Source organism: Melopsittacus undulatus, chromosome 1, assembly GCF_012275295.1.
Source record: "Melopsittacus undulatus isolate bMelUnd1 chromosome 1, bMelUnd1.mat.Z, whole genome shotgun sequence".
NCBI lineage: Eukaryota > Metazoa > Chordata > Aves > Psittaciformes > Psittaculidae > Melopsittacus > Melopsittacus undulatus.
The window spans coordinates 66,129,652-66,152,052 of NC_047527.1; the positions used below are offsets into that span (position 1 = coordinate 66,129,652).

A 22,401-nucleotide genomic window follows, 5' to 3' on the forward strand; every position below is an offset into this window, starting at 1 on the left:
CACTGAAACATCAGGATTACCCCCATTTACTTCAGATGCACTGAGCCAAGCACAAGTGCTGCAAAACCTACCATGTGTGTACTTAAGGGGCTGGCAGGTTCGTGGCTGATGCCTTTGGGACAACCATCAGAATTTGACAGGTCTGGACAGCTCCAAGTCCATCGCATTTGTATTAAAACCCAAATAAATCTTTTGCAATGCCAGTTTGTTACAAAGAGAAAAACGTAACAAATGTTTGGGATGAGAACACAACCTGATTCAAATACAATTCCGATGCTTCCCTGTGACTTACATCAACTGGGAAGCTAATGCTACTTTTGTTACAGTTATGAAAGTTACTGTGGACCTTTCTAAACAGAATTTAGCCCATCTCTGGAAGAAGTGCTGCCATTTCATACAAAGAATAATAACAGTAATAATAAAGGAGTTATCAAAAGAAAATGGTGGATAAAAATATAAATAAGAAATAATCCACACAGACAGTACTACCTTCCAAGAAATAACCTTTGCTGCTGCCAAAGTTAACCATTCCTTTAAGCATGCCTTTATTGGTGGCAGAGACTGGTCTAGGACACATTACCAAAGTGGGCTACAAGAGACCTTGCTTCATGTCCTCTTTCCCAGAGATTTTTTGCTTGATCTTGGGCAAGTGAATTCATTTACCTACTTTACAAACTGACTGACTGCTCCTCCCTGGAGTCTTTGAAATAAATATGTTAACTATTACAGGTCACTTAGGCTCTGTAGGGGATAAAGACCTCTTAAGTAGCAAAGACAGCCTGCCCATATAATTTTTTTAATACCTACTAATTCACAACCAAGTGTACAGCATCAGGAACCAGCTGAGAAGGCAGAACTAAGAGTAAAAGACTTTTGTAGAAAATGAATAGCTAGAAATTACTTGTGCAAAATCCTATTTCCTTATAACAGAAACAGTTCAAACACCCAATAGAAGGGGAAAGTGAATAACTAAGCAGCTGCTCTCTGATTAAATTACTGTACATTTATTTTCCTACTGTTTCCTTCCAATATTACTTTTTCAATTAGGCAGGCATTGCTCACCTGAGACAGAGACCAGAAGCCTATGAGGCTACTTACAACATCTGGTACTGTACAAAGCCTAAGAGCTGGTGAGTGAGAACAGCCTCTCTCACTGCCAAGGTCGCTTAACTCTTGTCAAGGAGGAAGGCAGTAAGTATCCTTTGAGCTGGAGACTCCAGATTCCAGCCTTTTCCATGGGAATGCACAAGTCCTTCATGAAAGACAGCAGTTACTCACACATCATGAATTCAAACAGAAATTAACCAGGGATACAGGGTGCAGCTGGCTGCCTTTGCCTTGAGGAGTCTGACTCAAACAGGACTCTAAACCATAGTCCTTCTCATGGTCTCATAATCCTTAGTATCTCCACTGGTTATGTACACTGTGTGTCTATCCTTACCAAGCAGTGCATTTGCAGAGATCACGAATTAACTGTCTACCTGTTCACACAACACAAACCCAGCTTGATCTTGTGATGAAGAAGAACCTGTAGCAAGACTAGGCACTCTCCCAAGGTACTGCACACTGAATATCAGTGCTCCTGAAGGCAGCATACTCTCTGGCACCATCTACATCTACACGTGACTGCAGCTGCTGAAGGAGCTCCTGTAAGCATTACGCAGTGCTAATCCAGAGCATCTGTAGGCACCATCACAACACAGGGAGGACAACTCCTTGGGTTCAGCAATGAACACCCACGGCTAACACACATTAGGAGGGAGGCCTCACCAGGGCTTCACCACCTCCTGTAACAGTGGGGCTCTGGCAGAAAACCTTTACCTTTCTGTTAATGAGACATAAAGCAACCCGCTAATTGGGCATACCTGTGCCTTGAGGTCTGCACTGGGCTGCCTACTGCTCAGCAGGTAGAGTTTCAGGTGCTGGTCATCATGTGTGAAGCTGTAAACAGGCATCAAACTGCTCAGCTCAGCTGTGAAAAATAGGGGGAAAGGCACTTTCCTGTCACAAGGCACAGTAAATCCAAGCCTGTGAACACCCAAGACACCATCCTGCTCCCTTTCCCAGTAAACCCAAGCCTCATCTGATGCATCCAAGTATCTGCCCCTCTCCCTGCACCTTATTGCCACAGCTGCAGAGTGGATTCTCACCCTTGTACCAAGAAAACAGGATTGCAACTCCTATACTCTTCAGAAAGGCAACAAACAGCAGACCACAGCAGGGAGCAAGTTCTTCAAACAAACCGGAACATGATGACCTTCAGAGTATGATTACTCATAGAAAAGCTGATCCTTATGGCTGCGGGCCTGAAATCGACCTTTTGAGATGCTTTCCAGCAATCCTTCCTAGGACCTTGCTTGCAAAGCCCCATTTATTAGACAGGATTTGTGGCAAAGGCAGAGCTTGCATTACTAGGTGTTACATGCAATACACTGGCCTGATCTTTGTTACCTGTGTCAAGTTATTGGTGTTATCTGGTCACTAGCACACAATTCAGATTAGTAGAAAATTTTATTCACAGGGTTAGCATTGATAAATCACACAAAAAGGAGACACTATAATTAGCCAGTGGCTAATAGCTAAGAAGAGATTGCTTTCCGACATTTCCCTTTTCCTGCCATACAAAGCAAATTATTGTACAAGATATGGTTGCTAACAGTTACATGACAAACCAACATGTAAAATTCCAGATTTACATGATTTTCTTTCTGCACAAAAATCCAGGGAAAGAACTTGCTCACTATATATCTGTTCCTCATATTCAGAGAGAGAGTAGGGGAGCTGCCTCATAAAATTAATCTTTAATAGCCAGTCATCAGTATTTCTCAGGGAATGTTTTCAGGCCCCAGAGACTGGCAAAGCCACTTTTGTCACATTTTGTTTCAAAGTCAGATGTATCTTTTTTGGCAGTCTTAAAACAGATTACTGCATCCTGTTGGGTTTTCTCCTTTTTTCTAAGCCACGTCCTTCTCTGCAGTCAAAGTCCCAGCCTGTCAGATGTCTGAACATGTAGCCAACAAAAGAAGACTTTGCTCTTGCTGAAAAAGGCAACAAGGAGGGAGCAGCAAAAGGGTAGGATGAAAAACATTATTAATGGCTCTAAATTGGGAAGACAGACGACTGAAAGGAGCAAAATCAAATGAGTATCAACTAGCAGGATTGTGGCTTATGCATTCCAAAAATGCTATTTCGCAGGGTGGCCTGCAAGCCAGGCAGGTGGGTGCCTTGTCTTCCACGAGACTTTAGGGTGGAAGGAGAAGAAGAAATGATCCAGAGCACTTGTAATATGTATTTAAGGATAGATGTTTAAAGCTGTAGCTTTAAACTTTAAAGCTTCAGAGGCTAAATACAGGGCAGACATCTTGCTGTTTGGTGGAAGAACAAGGATTACATTAGAGTACTTGCCCAGACCTGTAACAGTTTAAAGAAGTATCAACAACCTTTCATCACTAACTAGACCACCAAGGGGCAGGAAAAGGCAAGTTTATCTACAGACCTGCAAATATCTATGTTTGTGGGCTCTCAATCACACTTAGAAGTCTAGTCACAGTGTATTTAAAAGTGATTTACTCTCAGTTACAAGATTAACAAATGTTCCTTTCCTTAAAGATACATTTGTGCTATTCTCAATAATGTCATCCTGGATTACTTCATGGATTTTTGACTTACAGATAGTTCACTTTATGCTGGTTTATAAAAAATAAATAAAATCAGAGCACAAATTAACTTCTAGGTGTTAAAATTGCACTACCTTGAAAGAGAACTCATGGGGTGGGAAGAGGTGTAATTATTAATAATTCCCATTAGGTGGTTCGCAAAGTATAGAGATGATGGCCACACTGACAATGTGTATGAGATAAGTTTCATGATCAATAATTCCATCGTATCACAAGCCATTATCATAAAGTACAACAAAATGAGAACCTTAGCCCAGGCCCCAAAGCCCATGAATGTTAAAACAGTGAATACAAGCTGCAAGTAAGGTGCGACATAATGGAACTGTGAGACCAAGGGCAACAACTCTAAGAGCAAATAAATCAACATTGCAATAGCAACTATTAATCTGAAACAATGAATGTTTATAACAGATTTGTTTTGACACACTCTGGTCAGATCTGTAGTTATCATCTCAACCCTTCAGGCCCCACTGTCATGGTTTAAACCAAGCCAGTAACTCAGAACCACACAACTCAACCCTTCCCTTCTCACCACCACCCCTCCACTCCCTATTGAGATGGGGAAGAGAATGGAAAGAATGTAAATCCCATAGGTTGAGATAAGAACAGTCCAGTAACTAAGGTATAATACAAAACTACTGCCACCACCACCATAAATACCAAGGGGAGAGAATGTAAAACTAAAAAGGGAAAGGCAAAAAACAATAAACACAACTGATGCACAAATACAGTTGTTCATCACCCACCGACTGATACCCAGCCCCATCTCAGCAGCGTTCTGGGCCTTCTGGGTAACTCCCCCCCGGTTTATGTACCGGGCATGCTGTGCTGTGGTATGGAATACCCCTTTGGCTAGTTTGGTCAGGTGTCCTGTCTCTGCTTCCCCCCCTGCTTCTTGTGTCTCTTCTCACTGGCAGAGCATGAGAGACTGGAAAGTCCTTGATCAGGGTAAGCATTACTTTAGCAACTACTAAAACATCTGTGTGTTATCAGCACTGCTCTCAGACTAAAGCCACAGCACTGCACCCGCTGCAAAGAAGGGAAAAGAAACCAAACTGTTGAAGGTGAAACCAGGACACTACCACAACAATCTTCATTCTTATCTCCAAGCTCCTGAATTACTTAAATCTGTCTATAAAGCACCCCAACATATTCTAAGTGGTGTGGTTACATTTATGAAGAATGCCATAAATTTGTGTTAATAATACCTAATAAAGGACATATTAACATGTCTGGAATGGAGAAGCCAAAGGGCCTGATATCTTGTAAACAAACATTCTTTTGAAGTGATTCTTTTGAAATCACAGTAACCATTTCAATCTCAGACACAATTAGTTTTGGTTATGTACCCATGCTGGTATGAGTGATCTTTAATATTCCTGACATGTACATTGCCAACAACTGTACTAGGCTCTTTACAGAACAAAAGATGTAATCCTTGCTTTGGCAGGCTTACAGTCTTCAGAGACAAGAAGAGTGAGAGCACAAAGACAGCAGGAAAGAAATGGCTTAGTCTGTGTCTCCCAAACTGTAGGTTACTAAACATGGTGCAAACATTGCTAAACACATTTATGTGCAATTTGATTACTACAGTGCATTTTCTTAAAGTGCCACTCACAGCCTCACACGAGGGAAGGTCCGTTCACATCAGGGCTGCATCCCACAAGATACAGGAAAAAGGGAAGATCCTTTAGGGGTGTTCCTAACAGGATACAAAGGGCTTTGTGAGTAATTGTCTCCTCCCATAACCATGTAAAACTGAGATAAAACACACTTATTCAGCCATAATGATGCTGTCATAAACTTACTGATGTAGAAGAGATACCCCCCTTCCAAAAACAAAGACAATAAGAGAAACAAGTCACAGCTTTTCTTGCTGCTAAATGAGGCCTCCTTTTAACCATGTTTGCTTTATATGGCTCTGGGGGCTATGATGCCTTTGGCAAAATCTTGTTTGAGTTGCTAAGGCATAATCTCACAGCCCAGACTGAGGTTTTTTTTTGTTTAGTCTGAGAATTTAAACCATTTTGACCATTCCAAGACAACACATTCCATGGCACCTGTGTTTTCAGTCAGATTCTGTGCATATTATACAGAATTTTTAATATAAACACACAGATGCAATATGCCATCTAATCTGTTTCCCTTTTAATCTGAAAAAGCTGCTGAAAAATTTCCATTAATTGCCCTCAAACATCTGTTGAATGAGAAAATATGAAACCAAATGGATATCTCTGATACATGTGTTTTCTTTATGTCTTTTATATACACATTCATAACTGTATGCTAATATATCAACCCCTAAAACCAACAGGAAAGTTCAAATTCCTTTGACCGGGAACTGGATTTTATTCCTAAAGGCATATACTTGCAGATGCCCAACTCCACTGCCTACACTTGAGAAGGAAGCTAACAAAAGTTACCAAGTGAGAAGAAAACAAAGAAAAGAAAAAAAAACCACCCCAAAACCCACAAAACCAAAAACCCAACAGAACTCTTCACACAATAAAAATAAATAAGATGAAAGAACATACGCAGAGGATGCCTGTCTTAGCGCTACAAAAAGGCACCATTTGAACTTATGTGTCTGGTTGGTTTTCATCCCACCAAAACCCTATCAACAATATGATAACCATGTATTACATGCTGCCTACTTACTGTTAACACACGCTTAATCCTGCCAACACCAGTTCTACAGAAAACATTATCAGCATGCAACCATAAATGAACAGAATTACCATCTGCACACTGAAGAACAGAATCACAATATAATTATATCTCTTACAGGTTTTAAGTACACAGTTGTTTTAAATTTGGACTTATAACCTGTTTTTCAAATAACAGCTTCAGTCTGCTTCCAAGTCACCAAGGCAATGGCTGTAATAAGTAACTATACCTCCTAATCAGCAAATGTCACAATAAGCATAGTGCATCTATCTATTTAATCTTTTTTGGCCATGTTATTATAGTTTATGAGCAGTTTTACCACCCATAATGTTATGCTGTCATGTTCTTCTAAAAGCTAGTTATTAGGATTAACTGGAGAAAGTGAAATATGAATGTCTGCATTAACTGCTGGGATGAATGCTGCCAAAAGCAAAGTGTCCTAGGTCAGAGGAAGACATGTCATGAATTGCAGGGCATGCCACTTATTTTGGTAGGAAACCCACAGAATTAGCTTTGGCCTCTGCAATGCTTCTCTGACTCATCACCACAGTTGGCTTCGTATGGAAAACAAGTGACCCTCATTTCAATTCTACTAATGTACCATGGACATCTGTACAAAACAGTGTAAACAATCCCTCTCACTGACTTTGATGTTGTAATGACCATGTTATTCATCACATTTAGGCCACTGTACCTTATGAAGAATTACCGATACACTTTCTAACCTTACAGTACACCAAAATGCAGAAGACTACTTTCATTATGACAAAAAGTTTGTGAGGAAATCCGACATCCTTAGATGGAGACACCTTAATTTTTGGTACAAAATAAAAGAGGTACACAATTGGGTATAGCTAGAAAACAAAAAGAACTCCCTTAAGACACCTCAAAAAAAAAAATCCCTTGGGGATCTGTGGCCCATAACAAACTATGACTTGCATAGGAACTAACACTGTTAAGCTGTTTGAGGCTGGGGTAGGAAAATATTCTGTGATGTACAGCAGAAGTGCTGTATGCAAAAGACAGGAAAGTGCAGAGAAACTGGAAAAAAAAAAACTAGAAGCAACCAACAAATTTCAGAGAGTTCCTAAAGATCAGGCCAGGAAGAAAAGGCCGGAAGGTGGGACTTCCTAGTTTTAGTAAAAGGGAAGAGCTTTTGGAAAGGAAAATGTTCTTGTAAATAAGGATAGGGCTGTTTTGCTCCATGTCTGGACAAAAATATAGTGGTTAAACTTGCAATTAAAGAAAAAACAAATCCTTCTGTGATTCTAATTAATAAGAGGACAGACATTCTAACTAAAAGGACCACAAAGCAGAGAATCAGGTTACCGCATGCGATCCCCTTCCTGAGGATTATTTAAGAAAAGAAAAAAAAATCTCATAAAAAATAATGTAACTATAAATAATCCTCCATCCCAGTGGAACCAAGTGACTTTTAGAGATCCCTTCTAGCAGAAGCAGTGCAAGAACTGTGGTGGTCTACACAGCAGAGGGGAAAAGATAAGCCCCTTCTCCCCATAGCACAGCTTCCCATCTCAGCCGAAAAAGAGCTGGCAGGACCTGGTAGTCACACCCAATGCCCAGAGGGGCCACCCTCGCAGCTTCTCTGCCCTCCAGTCTCATTTCTGGGACTGAGATAACAGGGCTACATAACAGGGCTGAGCAACAAAATTCCATCTTCCTGCAGGCAGGCAGGAGGCAAACAATATACTTTTTTCACAACTCCTTCTTCCTGGTGTTCCTGTAGCTACTGCTGGCCCGCCCAGCTGCCTTTCTCCCAACCCTCTGCCCTACCTTCTCCAATCTTTGCATGGACAACAGCTCTCTTTGGACTGTTGGGAACAGTCTGCTGCTCCTGTAGGAACTGGGGTACATAAAAAGGCTACATTACCTCTTGACATCTATCACGACAGTAAGGCTGAGACTTATCCACAGTACACTACGATGTAAACTATGATGTACGCTATCAGTAAAACAGTAAGACATATCAGTGACACCTCTTGTTACATTACTGGAATGATAATTTCAGTACCGGCAGTTCACACACTTCTCCAAGGTGGACTCTTCCTTTTTCCCAAGTTTTGGTATCCTTCCTTTCCGACATACACATACTTAAATGTCTCTTCTGTTACTGTAAGAGGATTCCTTCAAAACAACGTGAAGCTTATGGATTAAGATGAGACCGTCTTCTTGTAGCTGCCTCAGATTCAGGAAATGGTCTTTGGTCAATATTGCTCATGTCCAGTTCCAGGGAGTTTCAATTCTGCACATGGTCAATAGCACTGTACCACAGACATGAAGCTAGTATGGCAATGTTCTGTGGACAGAACAGCATCCATACCAGTACTCTGATGGCCTTCTGCATTGAATGAGCCCACAGCTGGCTGCTAAGGCAAATGAGATGCTGGCTGATGATGCACAGCATAAACACTGTGTGTTTGCAGTGCTATCCCTACTAATGAGGTAGGCTGCTGAGCTCTGCAATAGCTGAAGTTTCTGTGGAGCTTTTATCTTCAGCTCCAGTGAGTTACAATAATCCAGCCTGGTTGTGCAGAACGTGTTCATCACTACTGCTAGGTCTGTGCCAAAGAAAAGGAAACATAGTTTCTTGAACAGCCAGAAGCAGAATAATTGATTTCTGACTATTTCTAGCATCTTGGTATTGAAGTACTAGCTAGAGTAGAATGCTGCACAGAACTCATAATGCTTTGATAAATTAAGGTCAAGTGCCTTCCCAGGAAAAAGGGGTCACTGCCTCTTCTAGTTCTGTCAAATCACTCACACTAGATACATTTCTATGCAGTGGCTTGGAGATAACCTGAGCCAGTTGCTCTTCCTGAGTAATTTAACAGTATCTTATGATCTATATGTCAAAAGCAGAAGGAAGATCAAGTATGGATGTTTATATGGTTTAAAAGGTACTTTGCAGTAGCAACAACCAGAGACACAATTAGGTCGCTGTCTTTACTAGTCATGGAAATACAAAGAAAAATTAGTACAGGTAATTACATTACAGTAGTCAAGAGCTAAGCACTGCATTCTCTTTGGTGTCTGTACTCATTTGCGAATTGGAAGAAGTAGCTCCTTAGTGTCTTAGCCATGAATATATACTGTGGAAGCTGTATTGCAGATGTAACTTTAACATTCTATTCACTTCTTATAAACCAAAACTAAACAAAAGCAGCATAAAATGGTACTTTGCAATATATATTGGAATAACACTTCTCTGATACATGACAGCAAAACTTCAGTGTAGATGTATGAGAAGATGGACAATGTTTGCTATTCTGCATTATAAGATGCTAGCAACAAAGCATCTCATAGGAAGTGACAGCTTAAAATGTTCGATATAAACAATCTCTACCGCAGGGAAAGAAAATCCTATCCCAGTAACTTAAGCCCTAAAGTGGTCTGAAACAGCCTACCTTGTTAGTTGGTACTAATGCTCTTGAGCAAAGAAAGGGTTGGCAGCAGCTGGAGGCAGCTGTTGGCTTTTTACCCCAACAGCAGACAAGTGAAGGGAGGATGGGCTTTTCCCAGTGACAGAATCTAGAGGACATATGTTCACAGTGTTAATGACAAAAAAGGATTACCACAGTGTTTTCTGCTCTGAGGTAATGCAATGAAGAAGACAGAGTAGCACATTAAGAGAGATAAATATCTGACCCTCCATGGAGGCCACAAGACCTGCAGTACTTTCTGCAACAAAGAATACATTGTAATGTAAAGACCTTGAGCCAGTGAATGTGACTGATGGGCATATCCAGGACATGGTACCCATACAGGCAGAGATTAGCAGAGCGTGAGAACTTTCAACCTTAGCAGTGTGCCAAAGGGTGCCTCTGCCTTATTCATTCATGCCTTGCTGGGATAAAAAGGACAACACAATTTAGCATTTGGAGAAGAGACATGACCTTTTGATTTCTCTATTTATTGCAGCCCATTGCTTTCTATTACCAGTCAGCTGCCAAGGTTGGCAGGGATATTTACAAGCAGATTGGCAAAGTAATGCCCTGCAGAAGACAACTGGACAAAGGTGGGCTGGTACAGCATCCATCCTGTTCCCACTCCAGTGGAGCAGCAACTATGACTTGCCACCACCAGCAGGCACAGCTATTAGCACAGAAGCCCCAAGGAGCAATCTCATTTTAGAGACCCAGGGCATGCCAGGAGAGCACACCTCCTTCCACACTCCTTGGGGCTGTCTCACACAGTGGTGGGATGCACACCTGCTCCCTAGGTGATACCCTTCTCCCCATTAAGGCTTTACAAACGACATACCATAATCCAGTCCTACTGGTGATGGTCCACTTGGCATCATTTTATTACATGCTACCAAAGATTGAAAAGATCATGTACTATCACCAAGTAGTACTCTCTAAATCCTCAGCTGCTGCTATAAAATGAAATAAAATGGCCAATAAGCATTAACCAAAAAATATGTTACTCATTATGCAAGATATGCTTCTGTCATTCTCTGAGGGAAAAATGCCTAATTGCTCACATTATCTCACACTAGAAATATAACAAAGGAAACAAGACAGGCTATTGAAAGATGAAAATAACTATCAAGGCAACATGTGGTATAGGGGCTGACCCTCAGAGACAGGTATTTATTCTGAAGACACATAAATTAACAGAAGATTTGAGAAAAGCACTGCCAATTAAGGAAACTGACTTACATCAAGAAAGTCACATTTACCCAAATAATACTTGCTTAAGCTTAACCCATATTGTTCTGTTCCTATATGCAGAAGTGGAGAACAGTGGCACACAAGATTAATGGATGCCTGACTCCCTCCCACCCCACAACCTTCTGCAGTTCTTTGGGACTATAACTTAGTGCAGTACAGAAAATTTTAGTGGCCATAACTTACTTTTGAACATATGGTCAGTTTGACAAAATCTCTAGCAGCCTTATGGCTTAATACCTGCATACACATGTACCCTGGTTTTGCCTCAACAAGCAATGGCATGAGCCAACGTCTTTTTTCCTTTCTGCCAACTGCCCACTTGCACACATTTACACAAGGAGGAGCATAGAGGGAACAAATAATAGCAGCAATAATAATAATAATAATAATAATAATAATAATAAAGTTACACTACGTTTTGGCAAACATAATGGGTAGCCATTTCTTAGGAATCCTGTATGTCCTCTGCAGGCAAAACTTGCAGATCTCCCAAACAGCTGCTACTTATGAGTAGTCTATAAATCTGCACACCCATAAATGTGTTGGATGTGCTTGGTTATCTGTCAGATATGCAGAAAGGTAATGGTGTGGCACACATTAGAATTCATGAATGCACTTTTTGTAGTGCTTTTTCCCCCAGAGGTAGATTCAGGCCAAATCAATGGCCTCCAGAAAGTGATGATGATGCAGTGCACAGCTTGGAAATCCATTCATGAGGGAGGGTGACATGAAAGATTAATTAGACATTTGTACTTTCTGGGGCTACAGTTGTCTTTTTTTTCTTTCTGTGGAAAGGCACCTGTTACCTGCAAGTATTTCCCAGGCTTAACGTAACTGGACCCAAGGGCGGTTTAGATTGGATAACACCAAAATGTTAGTTAGGTATTGGAACAGGCTTCCAAGGGAAGTGGTGGAATCACCATCCCTGAAGTGTTCAAAAACCATGGAGGTAAGGCCTTTAGTGACATTGTTTAGTGGTAATCTTGGCAGTCCTGGGGTAAAGATGGGGTTTTATGATCTTAAAGGTCTTCTCAAATGTAGTTGACTGAAGCCTTAAATATTCATACTTGCAATTGAAAGAGGGCTTAAAGGATACCACAGTCATCATTCTACACATGGTGTGCCACATAGAAGAAGGGAGACGCACTAACATTACTGTTAAAAGGTTCATAGCAATGACTACATGCTAAATACAACATTATTAGAGAATACTACACTATGAATTAAACACAAATACTTTGATATGTGACCAAGTGTGCACATTTAGCCTCTATTAGCATATTAAATACAATTTAAACCCCATTCTCAAACACCTGAATTTTCTCCTGAAATGGCGATCAGGCAACATACAGTATTTCAACACCAGGGGCAGGAGGGGGGCTGGAGATAAGCTTGGTGAAGCATGAAAAATTGAATTTCAGTGAGGCAATGGAAAGGACATTGTTGGGCAATTACAGCGCTCCAGCATTTGTAGTCCGCAAAGGCTGCAATCATCTGCAGCGACAGCGCGGTGTACGACTCCCCCAAGGCAGCACACTCTAGTTAAATCAATTTGTCAGTAGTGGGGCTGCTTCCTCCCTTCTGCAGAGGAAGCCCACCGGAGCGGAGGACAGCTGGGGTGCACAGCTGTCTCTCTGCAGCAGATCAATTAGAACATCAAAATTCATCTGCTAATTAGCAAGCATGTATGGAGGGGAAAGAAACCTTCCTTAAATTAATCATTTCCACCTATTAATAAATGCAGTGACATCCCAAATTTAGAGGCTAGCCCAATGAGAAGAGACTCAGCCACGTGAGGCACTGGCTAACGCCAGCAGGCAATTTCATTATCACAGAAGTTGATTCTGATGCTGAGGTGAAAATAAAACTCTCTAAAATTACAAGTTTGCACTTCCAGTATCACTGAAAGAAGACCCACTTCTAGTAGAGCTACTAATGTCTGAGCACAGGGTAAACAGCGATCACCGTAATGGGGCACTGAGAGTAAATGCAAGTGGCACCAGGAAAAATACTAAACTCCATCAGCCTGACATACCGCTTGCCTTGAAATGCACTGAAAAGTGCCTTGACTTCTGTGATTGAGGACTGGGCCTCAGGTCAGAAATTTTTTATCCTTATTTTTATTTATTTTTAAATTCAACCTTTGCATTGTTATCAGAATGACACTTACTGTTTATTCACATGTTGCAATGTGGCCCAGGGGTGTTTTTACAAGAGGACTTAGCCAAAGTCAACTGCTGATCCAATGCCATTTCAAAGCTTAGCAGGACAAGGTACCTAATTCTTTTTCTGACATTTTAGCGTGCTTAGCAGAGACAAGAAAAACCCCAAACCAAAACATTCTGCATCAAAGCTCAGAGCATAGCTGTTAATTCTTGCATGTGCAGTTCCCAACCCGAAGAGGAGACATGCACATTGACTGGTGATACACAGGAAATTAATTTCTTCAGCTGGGAAGCACACCAGCAGCCTCCACAGTTACTTGCAGTGCCTCAGCCATCACTGCCTATATCACAATGGACTTTAGCAGTTCTTGATACCAAGCACAACCCCTTTGCTCTTGGATGTTTGTCCTAGAATGCTCGTACAATGGGTATCTTGTCAGAAATACTTAAGGAAAAGAACATTTGTGTTGAGAGGACTAAGACAAAGCGACCTCCCAGAAATAGTAGCACAGCAAGGGAAACTAAAAACTGGCATTTGCAATGACTCTACTGCTCATTTCAAGCTGTTGATTCAGTTTATTTCAACCTTTTCGCAAGGGGCTTATTTTTTTAAGACTGTTTTTTATAGTTGTATGCAAAAGTGGTTTTTAGGCCATTTAGTATCAAATAAACAACTGTGAATCATTATTTTAAAATACATCACCATAACTTGCAGCATGGAGAAACTACAACACATAATACCTACTTGGAAACTGTTCTTTTACCTAAAACACAGGTGCCAACTGCTTACCTCGTTTTTAATTCTTTAGTGCCTCAGGAAGATTTTCTCTTTTGTTCTTTTAACAGCACTCATTAAAACCAAAACTGCATTGGACGGCTGAAAACACAGAGCCACACAACAGTGCCAGTACACAAGGAGTTGAATTCTCTAAGGGAAGGCTATGAAATGTTATTGCTAGCTGTGCTGCAGTAAAAGGAACTGCCATAGAAAGCCATGTCCATTCTCATCTATTGAAAAAGATGAGCTAAAAATAAGTCACAGAGGAGGTCAACCAAGATTGTACAGTGTCCCACTTGCCTTGCAATAATGAACAGCGTGTATGAAAAATGTTTAATAATTTGAGGGAGTTTTATCACTACCCTCACTTTTCAAATCCCGCACTAGACTTTCATCTCACACTGATTTTGATTACACCCAGTGAAGCTCATGCATGAGCAGGAGGAGTGTGACCCACCAGGTTTTACAGCTCTAAGCTGCCATTTAATTCTAAATTTCTTTCTTAAGTGAGGACTTACGAATACGGCAAGCACTGAGCTGTAATATATACTCCATTAAAAGCAGTCCAGAGATTGTGACATTCTTCTTATCATATTACCTCAGTTACTGGCAGAATAATATAATTACGATTCACATTGAAGTGGCCTACAGAATGAATTTAATCAAATTTTAATATAAAATATGGCCACTTAGAGCATATTCCATTCAATAGCTTGTTCAGTCAAGATGTTGTGTGGGGAGGAGAAGTGCACAGTTGTCATTCCCAGTAACAAAACAACAGTTCCTTTTAAGTCAAATATGGCATAGCAGTGTTTAAGCAGACATTAGAGGATGCATTAGTGTCACTGCTATCATGCTGTATATAATTTGGCAAGGATGACTGCTGTGTCACTTTCAGTCCCTTATGCTTACAAAGAATGGAGAAACTTAGCATTTGAGTGCTCCTAGCAAGAAATATGTAATTCATTTGCGAAGGAAAAAAACCCACTTCTTTTCCTACCTATATTCATGCAGACTAAGTGCCTGGATTGCGTTCTGAAGGACCTAACTGCAAATTCAGGCACAGTCATCAAAAGCACTCCAGTTGCTCTGATTCTACATTGTTCTGACCGAGCTGATATCTACCGATTTGATTATAACCAGAGGACTTGAAAGTTGAGTGTGTCCTACTGGATCAGATCTTGGGTAACTCGAAATAGAAGGAGATACTGCTTAAGTATGCTATATTCTCAACATAGACTTTTTCAGATAATCCACATGGGAATCATGGCTCAGATATGTGAAGTATTCAGATATGAAACTAAATGCAGAAAAAAAAGCACAAAAGACTCTAGATATGAAAGGTACTAGATATAAAAAGCATTGTGCAGGAGTTTATGCTCATTAGTGTGCACATCTTCTGCAGCATGTGAACTTGGGTTTGCTGCTTCTTTCTTCTAAGGCTTTAGCAAGGCCCTCACACTCTAATAACAGAGGAAGAGCTGTGATGAGTGGAGAGCTACCCTTCAGTTTACACCATCTGAGAGTCCAGAGATGCAGTTTACAACTGCAACATCTTAAGACATTTTACTATGATTTCCTAGCTGATTTCTCTTGAAAGTGGATTAATGCTATGGATTTGTTGGATGTCATCATTTAAGGGTGGTGCTGTATTTTCTTAGAGTTTATTTTTGGTGGTTTTTTTTTTGTGTTTGTTTTTTTTTAAGAGGAAAAAACCCCCAACAAAAGAAAAACCTAATAACAAAAAAAAAACCTAAACAAAAGCAAAAATCCCAACACCAAACCCCAAAACACCCCAACCCTCTCACCCTTCCCCCTCCAAAAAAAAAAAAACAACCAAAAAACCACAAACCTGTCCATCTGCTAGCCTCTTAGGACTCTCACCACATCCCTTACTGCTTCATAGCATCTGTCTCCTTTATCGTTTCCTTACACTATCTCCAGATGCTCTTTTCCCTTTGCTTTCTTTTGTTGTTTTATCTCCTTTTGTGTTCCTATCTAGTATGCCTGACCATCTTTGTTTATTCTCATTTTTTCTTCACATCAATCCTACGATCCCATATACTCATCATCCTGCCTCTGGTGACATTCCCTCCCAAGATTAAGCTTCCTTTCATGTCCGCCTTGTACTTCCTACCCCAGTTTCAGCACTACTTCCAGAAATGTAAGCAAAGTTAGAAAGACAAGAATGCATGAAAGTGTGTCTAATAGAGAGAAAGATAAGAAAAACTAAATAAAGAAATACTGGGGAAATCATGGGGGAAGTCTTCAATACTTGAAGTATATTTAAAAAAAATATAAGTAGGTAAGCTCAATTATAATTTTTGGAAAATATATACAAGTATCTCACATAATCAGACATCAACCAAAATCACCCTGTCTTAGCAGAAAAATATCTAAAATATTTCCAAGCAAATTAGTTAATCTTTATTTTATTCTTGAAAACAAGGAAGGAATGGTTTTAGTTTGAGAAGATATGCCAAACAAAGGGTGCAGGTCCACAACCATGGCAACAAAGAGTTGACTTCCTGCTGCTGCTATCTGATATACAGTACAGCACTGGGATCATGATCAATACCAACAGAAACACTGTGGTTCCACTGCTCTGTGCTAGCACAGCTACTTCACATGGTTGTTACAATGCATGCAAGTCATAGTAGGTCCTCATTTGTTTAAGGATTATTTTCCAATGACTTTAAACTTATAACAGCTTTTTAAACACTTCAGCATCTTAAATTAAAAATGGTTCCACGTCAGAGCTAGGCAAATAACTCAGGAAAACCTATTTTGTTTTAAAACATCTTACTCTAACATCTAAACAGAATACTTTTTTCTAGGTTATTCAAAAGAAACATGAAATCCACTACATTTTAACCAAACAGTGCCTTCAAAAGCAAAACTACTCTAAACAAAAATATTACTTGTTTAACTGATTTCTACACTAATTCTAAGTGATTAAAATTATGCTGAATTGTGAATATTTAAACATACTATTTATATGTATATGTGTGTATGATGTGTATGAAGACAGATCATTAAATACTCTGATCTTGTCAGAAGAACTAAAACAAATAACAGGACTGCATTGTACAAAATTAAAATATTAGCTAGGTCATCTTCAAAGTTAACACAGGATATTCCATTCTCAAAAATCATTCTTAGGAAGAGGATTAATTTTTATTTGCTTAATAATCCACGTATTTCAAAGAAAAAAATCTGTGGTGTTACTACAGCACTTCCATCTGTTTCAGAAACATGCCCTTTCAGCACTACCTTTTCATTTATCAAGACCATGAATATAAAATCAAAACTACCATAAATTATCACAATCAAGCCGTTAGTGAATACATTAGAAGTTGAGTAAAGAAAGATGCCTGAATAATTTGCCAAGTGAAATGACAGAAAAGGTAACAGTACAGGGGGTAATGCTATGCATGGAAGAAAAAATAAATGGGAGGGTCTCCATTTCATTGACTGCCCAGTATATTTTTCTGTCCAGTTCTCTCTAGCAGGTTAATAGCTGGGCTGTCTTAGCCATGTCAGCCTTGATGATTGTATTGCCAAGAAATCATGATGTACAGCAGATCAGCTTTTACAAAATGGCTGGATAAGCCCTTCCATTAACAACACTAATCAGATAAAGTATTGCTAATGGATGACCCTGCATCTGGTTAGCATGAACTGTTCTGTTTAGTATGTATATGCTGCATTTCTCATGCAAGATCAAGATGTCAGTGCTATAAATTTATACATTATGTTTGGAAAATTATTTATAATTTATTCCCTACATCTGCTGCACCTTTATAGAACAGAGAGATGGTTCTTTGTTCTTGTCATTAAACCAGATTATTCTCATGCCCTTCTAAAGGTTTCAATGACCCAAACAACAAGCAAGGGACCACCATGCAAAGATGCACTGGGAATTAATTTATATATTCACTTTCCCCTCCTCGTGTAAAGACATTATCTACAGAAACTGTGTCCTGATAATAAAATTTTAGGTAAAATAGCTATTTTAACAGATAACCTGCATAAAACTACAGTGCCCTCAATATCAGTGACTTTATGTAGCTATAAAATATTTCAAGTACACGGCATTTACAGTTAGTTAATAGAAAGCAGTAACAAATCCTTTTCTGAAAATAAAACCAAACAATTTGTCCTGTGAGCTTTACAGAAATTACAGAAATCTTAAGAGGTCCAGCATCCACAAAATCCATATGCCAAGAGATCCCCGATGTTCTCTGCCATGAAAAGAATGGCATCTGTGCCAAAGTGTGCGTGAAAATGGTTTCCCTCAGTCCCGTAGTGGGTTTACTACCTCATCAGTGTATGCTATTCACAAAAGCTTTTACAACATTTGGTTTCAGTCAAATTAAATTTGAATTAAAAAGGTAGTGACAGAGGGTAAGGATCTTTAGGCAAGGGGGACACTTTGATGTTTTGCTTTGAGGCTGCCAAGTTATTTGGATAACATCACAAAATAAAATTATATGTTCTCAAATAACAAAAAGAGCAAGGTTGTAAATATCACAGCAGTGTGCCAGTAAAATTAATTCCATGAGCTGCAATTTTCATACCTGCATTGAGTAGTCTGCAACAAATACACCCCCCAATCACCTGAACTGGAAGAATGTTTTCCGGCTCAAGACTGCTGCCAAAGGCTATGATCAGACATAAGCGTATTTCATGGAGATAGCAGTTACTTTGAGGAAAAAAAACCCCTAGGCTGATGTCCACCCCAGGCAATCCTAGTGATTTCAGTACAAAACTTAGGAAACAGCAACCTCCTACATGCTCCATGCTGAAAAAAAAAATCCCACAGCCAAGTAAGGGTAAGGATAAAGCCCCATCCCCCCAAAAAACCTGTCACATGCCTTAAAACAGCACCTTCTGTCAGAATGAAGGCCAGTTCCAACCTAGACACCTTACATGGATAACCTCTTCATACAAACCTCCCAACAAAAACACCCCATGTATACTTAAGGAACTATAATGTAAGTAGATATGAATGAGCTCTGACCTTGCCTTCTGGCTTGTCCATATGACTAAAATAATGACATCTGCTTAGAGTCAAAGGTCTGTAATATATGAATGCTGTGCCTGTAGTACATGCATTCCAAAGGCAGGCTGCACTGTCATGGATAATTAGGACATCTAGTGCAGACACATCTGTTTCAATTACAGTAGTCTTTTTTTAGCATAAATAGAAATAAACCTTGATCCAGAACTATAACACATCTTTATTATAATGGGAGATCTCTTTGGCAAGACTGACCATTTAAAATTAAGTGAAAAACATTTTTTCCAAACTAATCTAACTTTTCATTTGCTTTTAAATTTGCACTACATCAGAAAATTGTACAAGCTGCCTAGGAAGGCTCTGAGCTCATGTTTCAACATGGAAAGATCTCATTAGAAAATGTTTTGACTATAAGAAATGAAAGGCTGTATTCTAGCTATAAACCATATGATCCATTTCTAGGATAGAGGGATGAGGGGAAAGGCATCAACACTTAGAAGCCAGATAACTCAGTTTTGCTGGTTTTCTGAAAACAAGGGAATACATTTTCAGGTCAGCGATTTTCAACTGCTTTCAGTTCACAGACCCCTAAATATTTTCCAGCAGAGATGAAGACCTCTGAATAGCAAAATTAAGCCCAAGGCAAAGGCCTTTTCATCTTTACCTGCTGTAGGTTTCTGAGATACAGTTCACAGACCATAAGCTGAAAACCATTTTTTAGAAGATACCATTTTATTGCAATTGAACTATTTTGCTTAGAATATAGCAATCCTATCTTCCCTCAAAAGGAAGCAGAGGAAGAGGAGACACACTATCCATGCTCTGTGGGCAACTTTGAACTGAAACCACAGATGCTTATATTTTCAGAACCCTTCCTTCCAAATATGGTTAGGTACAAATTGCATTGCAATCCTTCTTTCTGTAGTTTATCAGCCTTCAGTTATACAGGAAAGCATCCAGGTCTAACTACCTGAGACTGATCTTCAGCATGAGAGATCTGTGCTAGGGCCTGGTTCAGAGCCAGAATATCTTTGGTCAGAACCATGGACTAAATTTACACCACAAAGTGAAATGCCAATGTACTATCTGGGATGCAGGAAGATGCATACCTGCTACCCTGGAGAAGTCTTCCATTTACCCAAGAATCAGCAGACATGAGACAAACTTGTAATGGTCTTTTGTTTGTTTTAAAATAGCTTTCTTTTAGTTGTCTGCAGTATTCTTTCCTTTCCTCAGTTCCTCTGGAGCTAGGGGAGGCCTCCTTGCTCCAGTGGAGCTTTACACTATATACAGTCATCTCCATACTTCATTTGGAAGCAACTCATGTATCCATTTAGCAACAGATATGATTCACCCAAAGGACCCAGCCCAGTATTATGTGGCCTATAGGAACAGCCCCTTATGACAGATATACCCTCAGGCACAGACCTGGAAACAAAAGCATCTTTGTGCCTGCTGATCATTGAAGCCCCTGGAGCACTTCTTTCAATCCATGTTTTGTGCACATGTTGGTTTTGAAGACATGCATCCCTTCTGCTTTTTACAGAGTACAGGCATTTAAAAGAAATATGGATTTGAACAAGTTTCTTCCTGGCTATGTACTTTCTCTTCCCCAATCTCTTTCAAATTTTGACTAAAGGTTTGAGCACTAAACGGCAGATCTGCAATGGCAGATCATGGCTTCTGCTGATAAACCATATTACGGAGAGAAATGAAGCACACAGTCATCATGCACTAGAAGAGGCCCAATCTAGATGATTACACAGATGCTTTCTACTAACAGGATCCCTTCCTTTCTATAATTTACTCAGGAAATAATGATTAAAAAAAAATTCCTCACTCGTTTGTATGTAGGGATTGTGCAATTTGATATAAAACATGACAAAACCTTGACAGAATCACCAGAAAAAAAAATTCTTATGCATTTAGATGGGGCAGACAAGAGCATTTTTTTTTCCACACTGGTTTTGATGTTACTTATTCCCACATTTACATTGCCTTAGCAGTCTTTACCTCTGCTTACTGTAGAAATCCCTTTCCTGACAATCATCAGAGAGGGGAAATTCTCAGAGAAATCTGGCTCAAATTCAAGATTCTTTGGTAGGATCAAAGATGGATCATGGGGGTGGGGAGTGGGAAATTCATGAACACATTAGCCAGAAAATTTGCATGCATCTACTCTTATACTTGATAAAAGTTTGCCTTTAGTCTCTGTATGACTAGCATTGAGGCCGAGACAACTCCGCTGATTTGCAAGTGGAAGCAACTGTGTCTTCAGAGAGACTCAGGTCAGGTAAATGAAATATAAGCAAAGATCAGTTAACACTAGAACTGCTCACTGCAGAACAGAAAACCCAGAAGAGGGACTTCTACACATCTGTTTTCCTAACAGGTTATAATATCCCAAGAGATATAATGCTCATGCTTATATTACTATAAATCTGCAAAACACTCCAATAAAAGCTTTATTTTGATGAGGTAGGAATCAGTGGTCCATCATGGCTTCGAAGAATAATGAACTACTTCAGAAAAATTCTTCAGATTTTTAGATCAAATGAAACATAAGACTTTCCTTTATGTGGCCACAAAAGCGTGCTGAATATCTGGTACTTCACATAATGGCAAAAGGGCCACTTGGAGAAAATTTAAAGTCACGTTAATAAAACTGCTAAAGCTAAATAAAAACCCAAATCATGTTGTTAAAAATTGTACTGAAATATATTACCCTTGGTTTATAAGGCAAGACAACTGAAAGCGGATTTGAAATATACAGGCTTGTCTGTGCAAAGAATACTACCGACAGTAGAATAAATATAAGTCGGGTCACACCAGAAAGGGCTTACTTACCACTGATCAGTGGGCATAGATGAGAAATAGAGTTAACCCAAGTGACTTAATCCTACCTCACATTGGATATATTCTGCGCAAGCCCTCCCAGCATTATCAGCTAATATACTTTCTGCTGGTCTTAAACTGTGATTGTTTAACAGCACTTTGCAACTTAGTTCTCCTGAGCCGCTCTCTAAACAAGGGTCCCCATCAAGAGTGCAAAAAGTGATTATTACTCTGATTTGTGTGTTGCATTTACTATGGCAGGTAAGGAAAAAAAAAAAGAGAGGAAAAAAAGGGGAGGGGGAAAGAAGAAGAGAGTGCAGAAGGGACAGCAGATAGTTCCTGCCTCTCTAAGTGTCCCCGCTGCCATTCCAATTTAAAGACAGACCTTAAGACAAGCACTATGGTGGTCATGCTGGGTGCAAGCCAAGGAACAAAGCAATCAAGGTGCAAGGATTACCAGGCACAAAAGGCAGTCTGGACACAGGATCTATTAAGCCTATAGTGGTGCTGGACAACTTCCGATGTCCGAACTTCCCACAAGCTCATCCTTTCAAGTCCAACT

General features: G+C 39.8%; 1 protein-coding gene across 13 annotated transcripts in view; it reads right to left on the reverse strand.

Annotated features, from left to right (window-relative positions):
• LOC101873927 (poly(rC)-binding protein 3-like) overlaps window positions 1-22,401 on the reverse strand; it is a 494,741-nt gene that overhangs the window by 97,818 nt on the left and 374,522 nt on the right. For 2 of the 13 annotated variants that reach the window (XM_034074581.1, XM_034059950.1), the window contains one exon: window positions 5,296-5,379. The exons of the other annotated variants lie outside the window; for them this stretch is intronic. The gene's annotated coding sequence lies outside the window, so the exon portion shown is untranslated. The remainder of the gene's footprint in view (window positions 1-5,295; window positions 5,380-22,401) is intronic. 13 annotated transcript variants of the gene reach the window in all.